This window comes from Porites lutea, chromosome 13, assembly GCF_958299795.1.
Source record: "Porites lutea chromosome 13, jaPorLute2.1, whole genome shotgun sequence".
Taxonomy (NCBI): Eukaryota; Metazoa; Cnidaria; class Anthozoa; order Scleractinia; family Poritidae; genus Porites; species Porites lutea.
This window is the reverse complement of record NC_133213.1, coordinates 15,654,639-15,662,518: the sequence shown is the minus strand read 5'-3', so window position 1 is coordinate 15,662,518 and position 7,880 is coordinate 15,654,639.

The window sequence follows — 7,880 nt, the reverse complement described above, 5'->3', positions numbered from 1 at the left end:
TCCGTTATTGCCCCCGCAGGGATTTCGCCCAGAAGGCGAAATCCCGAGGAGGCACTCTAGTAACTCGCGCGTATATTAAGGAAAGTACTTACAGCTGAAATATACAGTCATACAGTCAATATAGAAAAAATCTCGATTTGCTTGAACATGGGCCGCGAGGAATCGGTAGGTAATGATGACGTTTCTATTGTTTGCGCCCGTAAGTACGAAATGGTTAGGATGACGTAAAACAAAAAATCCCGAAGGGACCGCTTTCAATACCTCGATACTCTTTTGCGTTACGTGTTATCATGAGTGACAACGATGGACGATTACAGAAATTCGCCCACCATCAAATTCTGTGCTGCCTTATTCCCAGCTCACAGATGTCCTTCCGCTATAAAGTTTAGAATAACTCTAGAATGCGCGAGCGTGAATTGATCAAACGTCCTTTTAATTTCTAAGGCTTACTTTCTGGCAAATAAAATGAATTGAATGGAAAAAGTGAAAGAGAAATAGCGAAAAATTCAACTTCTAATTAAATCTTTTCTTATGGCTTAGAATAAACTATTCTCGAAACTGAGAATGTTTTGATCAAAGCTGTGTAAATCGAACTGAAGATGTGCATGGAACCTCGCGTTTCCTGTATTTATCTCACCTATTGTATGGAATATGTGTGGACCTGAATATCTTCATTATGAATTGGTATTTTTCAAAGGAGCTACACAACGAGCAAGAATACTATTGCCCGACAATAATTTATACAGAGCGGGGGCAACTGTAGTGTCAACTATTACTAGTTATAAATAGGCTTTATCTTTTTTGCTCGTGTCTGATAATCTATACTTATTGATTTAGAGATTTCCTATCAAGAGCGAATACCTTTAATTCTCTCTTGTTCCTATCATTCACATGTGTTAAAGAACGTGAGCAAACCTTAGACCTCCCACGAGAGGTGAATCAGGTGTTAAAATGCCGTGTTTAGCATTTCCTTTATTTGGCACGGGACCCGGGATTGAACCAGTTGAGACAAATAAGCCTCTCCCTAAAGTCCTGCAGTTTGTCTGCAACTGCTTGAGTCAAGACCATAAATAAAGTATTGATACACTTGATGTATAGATCCGGCCATAGTAACAGGATTAAAATTCTCCCAATTAATGATAGGTCCTGTACAAAGCCACGTTTCACATGCTAATTGTTACTACCTATTCATAAGACAAGGACTCATTATACAAAAGTCTAATAGTGTAAGAATTTCCTTGATGGCGCAGTGAAGTGTTGTTTAAGCACTTACAAACTGTCCACACCTGGAGTTACTTTTAAAATAGTATTTATTGTAAGTTTTGTTAACTGAGTAAAAAGATTTTGTAAATCCCAGTCCCAATGAAAGACTTTAAACACATCGTAATTTTTAAAAACGTGGCGTTTAAGCATCGTTTGTAGGGTTATTATCACTCCTTCTTCTGCCAAGGCTCCCGCTGGGTATTCCTTTAAAAATAGAAACTGTAATTGGAACAATAATGCAAAACACGCAAGATTCATGAGCACTGATAAAGGAGTGATGGAATATTTGAGGGCTTAAGCCCCTGTTAAGCAAACATTTAGAAAATTCTTTTCATTGAAATTAGAACGGCTTCTCAATGTTTCCTTAATAAAACATCTATTTTTACCTTTCAGGACTAAACCTTCATTGGACTAACACGTGAAAGCTTGACAAAAGATGTTTCACGCCCGCTCTTTCAATTAAAATGTTACTGGTCTACAGCCACAAGGATTAGCGTATTTCAGGGAGGACACCTTTTCACAGCCAGTAGATGTAATTGTTAGATCAAAGGTTCAGTTCTGTCACACGGAGGGACAAGAGACCCTGCAGGAGCCACGCTGATAATAATCGTGTCACTTACAACACTGCCACTAGAGAACGATGTAGACATGTTCTTAACGGTTATAATAACATGGCCACCAAACAATCATGAAGAGGAAGTTGAACATGAAGCTCACAACGATAACAATAATAATGACGAATACGGTAAGAAAGGAAATGCGAAAATAGAGTAAGGAGCTAAATTTTAACGGTTCAGGCGATCATTAATAACCTTTCAGTTTTCTTTTGCTCCGGGTTATGGGTTCCTGACATTTCCCTAGAAAGTAATGCTGAAGGAAGGGTGCGATGATCTTGTCTCAGCTCAGCTATGTTAACGTCAGTAAAAACCATTGGCCTTGTCCTCGGTCCTTTTTATTCCATAGAAGAGTTAAGGAAGCAGGCCCCCAGTCAAAGTTCGAAGGCCTGACAGAAGTTATCAGCAAAACATGCAAAGCTGTAAGTTGCAGTTACAGTATCCTTGCCGCGTGGCCCAAGTAAGATAGATATTAAAAATAAGATGAGTCTGAAATTAATAAATGAATAAAAAATTATTTTTTAAACTATTTAATCGAACAGGCGCGCTTAATGTCTTGTACTCTTCTTGAAAATACAGAAATCCTGCATCGGACCAGAGGAATCGCAGAGACATTATAGACCTATAAGATTCAACATCAGAAGAGTTCAACAAGTTCAGTCATGGTTAAATCTAGCCTCCTTAAAGTGAGAATTAAACAGGACTAAGATTCAAGAAGAAAAAGAACCGTTGCCGCGTGTATGTTGAGACAACATTGAAACTTTGACTTACAAGTTGCAATTGTCCGTAGCAATCGAGGTGATCTGATAAACAACTTGAAGGGAGCCCAATACTTTCACTCAGTTTGCAAGCTCTCACGAATCAAATCTGAACGCAAGCGTCAAGATGGGAATATGTCGAGCAAAAAGTTTAATTATTCTTTGAGACTGAAGCCCGGAATAGAAACTGCTTCAATCATCAAGCTACAGATTTTAGGCTTTCGATCTTGCCCTGTCAGGTTTGGGTCTGTCACAGATGATCCTATTTAAATAATCCACTCACAGGGTACTTACAGCTACTTAGACTGGATAATTCTGAACTAGTGAAAGTTGTTAAAAAAATTCATATTCATCCAACTTTGTGTATGATAAGGCCCCAGTATCGTTTGTGCAACAGTAGTCGAATTCACTAGCTTAATTGTTTGTACGACAAACGATAAACGAGATAAATAAGACAAACAATCTTGATGAAGATAAGCAAAATTATACAAAAGGAGTGATGCGCATTACCAAGGCTAAAATGCTGAGCTGAAAAAAAGAGAGAGTGAGTTTACTTCTACCAGTGCTTAGCTTCTTTTGTGCGATGGGCCTAAATTCTAAGGGTAAACCGTGTGATCTACATACATTCGAACGCCCTATGAGGACTGCAGAGCCAATGATTGGCGTAAATCCCAACCCCCCTGCGCATCATTCTTTATAACCAGCTAGGCGTCAACCAAATTTAGAATAATTTTTCTGCTATTCGACGATATTGGCATCAATTTTCAAATAACAGAAAAGATCATAATTTATTGAACATATTAAATATTTTTCAGTTAATCAACAATTCTTGTTTCTATTCTGGGCTATGAGCTTTCCTGAAACGTCCAATCGCTGACCTCAGGACTACCTCACGTGTGAATTCTAGAAACCATCCAATCCGTTATGTTCTGTTAAAATTATGTGTTTAATTAGGTAAGTCTAATAAACACGGGAATGGGGATGAAGTGCTCCTCTCGTCACACTTTTGCCCAATAGACTCGATTTCCGGAGGCCCAGCTCCCTCCGTCTTTACCCTCTGAAGCTAGGTTAGTGGAGGCCCACTCCCTACAGTCAGAGAGGAGGCCCAACTCCCTCCTCTCTGCCCAGGAATTCTCATGGTGGCCCTGAGAGAAGGCCCACTCTCTTCGCCTCATCCACTCTGTGCATCTCCTTAGGCTGTAGGTTTTGTTGTTCTTGACACTCCAGGGGTTCATGAAAACATTTAATGAGCACTTTATTACCCACTTCCCCATTTTCAGCCACATAGAGCTTATTTTACGAATAAACAAGGGGAAGTTGATTATTTATTGGGTAACTAGGACACCTCTGAGTAAGTGGTGAAATAACTGGGAGGGGCCTCTGAAATAATCTGGAGGTAAAAGACTGATTTATATATTAATTACAGGTACCTTCTGACCGCTGTCTTAATTCAATGGCTGCGAGAAATCACTAGTAAAAACGTGTCTTAATTCACCTGCTTAATTGTGATGTCTTTATTGTCGAAGGCATAAGCCCACCCAACCTTGCTTGAACCTAAAATGCTTATCAACCTAATTATACAATCTTTCATCGCACTGGCAGTCATTCATGACAAGGTCACACTGTAATTTAATATAAATTTGAATCCTAAATTGCTCGGCGATTGGTACTTTAATTTGCATCAGGTAAAGATAACATACTTTGCAAAAATTCCTCGATAATAGTTTTAAATAGGCTTCATGTTTTACCGCGAGAGGAATGTTCAACAAAACAACTGTTTTGAGTTTAATTTATCCTTAGCTTTTGTTTATCATTGCCGAGTAGTCTCCTAGGAGACCATGTAAGTGATACACCGATTTCATGACGGTTGTAAAGGACAGCTGTAGATGAAGACATGGATTCATTCCTTTTACTTTAGGGCGAAGTTATCGCTGTTTTCCAGTTTTTTTTTTTTTTTAAATAGTTACGTCACTGTAGGAATCATGCTTGTCAGTGATTTGTGTGACTAACCAAATTTCTTTCTTTATGTGGTCGTAGCAGCTCGTACTCCAGCCCATGCGTTACTTTGGATCGAATTGGACTCGATCTACTCGATTATTTTATTGACTAAATCCTATTATCATTGTTTGCTAGAAACTGGCAATGTAACTATGGTAAATAAATCAATTATAGTCTCTGATCTTGCGCAACCAGCGCCACCTCAGTAGGTTCTCTTCATTCCAGACGGCGGATTTCAGAGGTAAGAACTTATTCTGAACTACTTTTTTTTGTTTCTCAGTCTTCATTTGTTGTTTAAGGCTTACAATCATGACCACGGCTACTGAATTGTTTAGGGTGTGGAAACATGAAAATGGCTAATTTGAAAGAGCATGCAATGCGGGATTTTGTCGGCTACAACTGCGTGTTATATATGGGGTCATTCGCCCCATGTAAGGTAATCCGGAATCCGGAATCCAGGTAATTTTGGTCTGTGGAATCCGGAATTCACGGCTTTGGAATCCGGAATCCAGCTAATGGAATCCGGAATCCAAGCATTGTAATCCAGAATCCAGGTTGCTGGAATCCACTCTGTTGTGATGGTTCCAGGGCCTCTTCTTTTCCTTTAGCGACTGTTGCGTGAAAATCTCATGTCGCAAGGACGCGCAACAGGCATGTTCACACGTGTTTCACTCGCAGGAACATCCCTTGTCATTGTGACATATCGGGTATCAATTTGACACAATGGTCACATTATAATGACGTGACAGAATCCCAGGGAGTGATTCATATTACTGTATATTATCGCTCTTTATAAGACACCCTTTCGACCTTTTTCCCCGTTGCGCTTTTGGAGTCGGAGGTTTAGATTCTTTTCCTGTTTGGGCGCAATTGGAACTAATTTTTGGATTTCAGGTAACGTCAAAAGAATAATAATATAAAGTATCCTTATTCTTTGCCGTAGTATCAGTAGTCGCGGTGGTTGCAGTTACTGGCTTCTTTCAGGCACATGTCATCAGTGTCACTCAAAGAACGACATGCTGCACGTGGTGTCGACGTGGTGTCTTTCATTCAGTCCAGATTCAATCAGTCGAAATCAGACATCTCGAGAGATCACTTTGAATTTTTTTCTCAATCGATCGTTATCAATCTTTGTCAGCATGGGGAAGCACAAGAAAAAGCATGAGTCGGAAAGGTACATACGTCTATAAATTCGGTGTTTGTGACTTTGTGATGGAAATGTTTTGGCGGCGTGGTTTTGAATAGATCAGAATGTGTGAAACAGTAATCTAAAACTTCGAGCAGCTATATCTGTCTGTTTCTATCATGTTCAGAATTATGAGCTAACTATCTTGCAACGCAAATTTATGTACAGGAGTCCAAGAAAGAAAGAGAGAAAAGCGGAGAAAGAAAAGATTAGTTCAAGGTCTGTGGAGTTGTCGTTGTTTGTTCTATTCGTGTTTTCTGCTCAAAAAGCGGTGGTTGTGCGAACACTTACTGAAGCGTTTCTGTGATCAAAATTATATTCGAAGGTGACAGCGTTTCCATACCATTTACAGACATGCTAATTAAATAGAGCATTTGATCAATGAAACGAACATACCAAAGTGAATCCAAAGTAAATTATCGAATTTACTTCACCGTAGAGCTCCGGAAATTGCTTGAAAAGGTCTTCTTCGCCCTTGTAGTTTGTGCATGAGAGAAGATAAAGTATGCACAAGACTGTTCCTATTGGTTTGGTCCACTGACTGCGATCCCAAGCAAAAGAGCTTTATGAATTCCATGCTAGCAGACAGGGCGAAGTACCCCTACCAAGTCCCTATTCCTGACTGCCCACACAACATCAAGTCAGTACGTTCTGCAGAGTTTTGGCATTGGATTGATATTGATGGATACCTAGTGAATGTAAGGCTGCTTTTGGTGCTACGTAGAGAATACGAAGACATCAAGAAATCAGTTTCATTGAAAGCAGTTCGAAACGATCGGATGGATGTAGAAACAGCAGTGGAGATTCACCGGAAAGCGATTCAAGATTCCATTCCAGATGAAAGAGTGAGCACAACATTAGTTCCAGAACTGGAATTCAAGCACTGGAAAAAGAACGGGGCCTCTCTTTTAAGCTACCCGGTAGGATTGGCATTCTCCCCAAAGCATAGCAGGCTGTTTATTACCGATAGACGTCTCTATGCAGTCTTCATGGTTGACATGTACTGTCCAGCAAATGTCACATTAATCGCTGTTGGTGGTGGTGAGCCCGGGTACACTAATGGATATGGCAACAAGGCCAGATTTAGAAACCCAGCTGGTATTGCGGTGAAAGAGAGCGGGAAGCTGTACGTTTGTGACCAAGGAAACGGAAGAGTTAGAGTAGTCAATTTGCGAACGCTTTTCTGTCACGCTTCCCAGATTGTACAAGGGAGCGCCGAAGAAAGCCAAAGTGAGAAAGAAGATTGCGCCGGTAGACGTATCCGTAAAGTCCATGTACACGATCTTTCTCTTATTTCTGAAGGTAATGTACCGGATCTGGTGTCACCATTTGCCATATGTGCGTCTGCAAAGGGTAGCGTTGAACTGTTTGTGTCAGACGTTGGTCTTGGCAAGATTTTTTCAATTTCTGGTGTTGTAGACGATGAGGAAACTAACTGCGTCGGCCAGTTAAATGAATTGTTTTGTTTTGATCGATCTAGTTTATTAACTTCATTAGCCTTAACACGTGACGAGCAATACTTGTTAGTTGGAGACGGGAATGGTTCATGTATTCATCTTTGTTAAGTGAGAGGACGATTGAAACTGAGAACAGTTTCGAATATTCCAGGCCTCATGGGTATTGCAGTGACAGATGGTGGAACCGTGTTCTTGTCCTCCAGCAAAGAACACGCACTGTTCAGTTTGAAGGAAGAAGAGATGCTTGGGGGTAAAGAAACCCTAACAAAAGTGTGTGGAGAAACTGCAGGCCATCGTGATGGTGTCCAAAGTCGATGGAACAAGCCTACTGCTTTATGCGTATATCGAAACACTGTTTTCGTATGCGATACCGGTAACGTAGCAATAAGAATGTTGACGTCAGCAAAGGGACTGATCCCCCTGCAAAGTAAGATGGCCCCTATATGCAAACGTGTTCCGACTCGACAAGAAAGCCAAAGAAGAAGACCTACCACGTACATTTGAAGATCATGTGAAATCTGTCGAGGAGTTGGTTGCATTTCTCTCTAACCACGAACAGGAAGCCCTGGAGAGGACGGGCAAGCGAAATACCGACGGTCCCGAC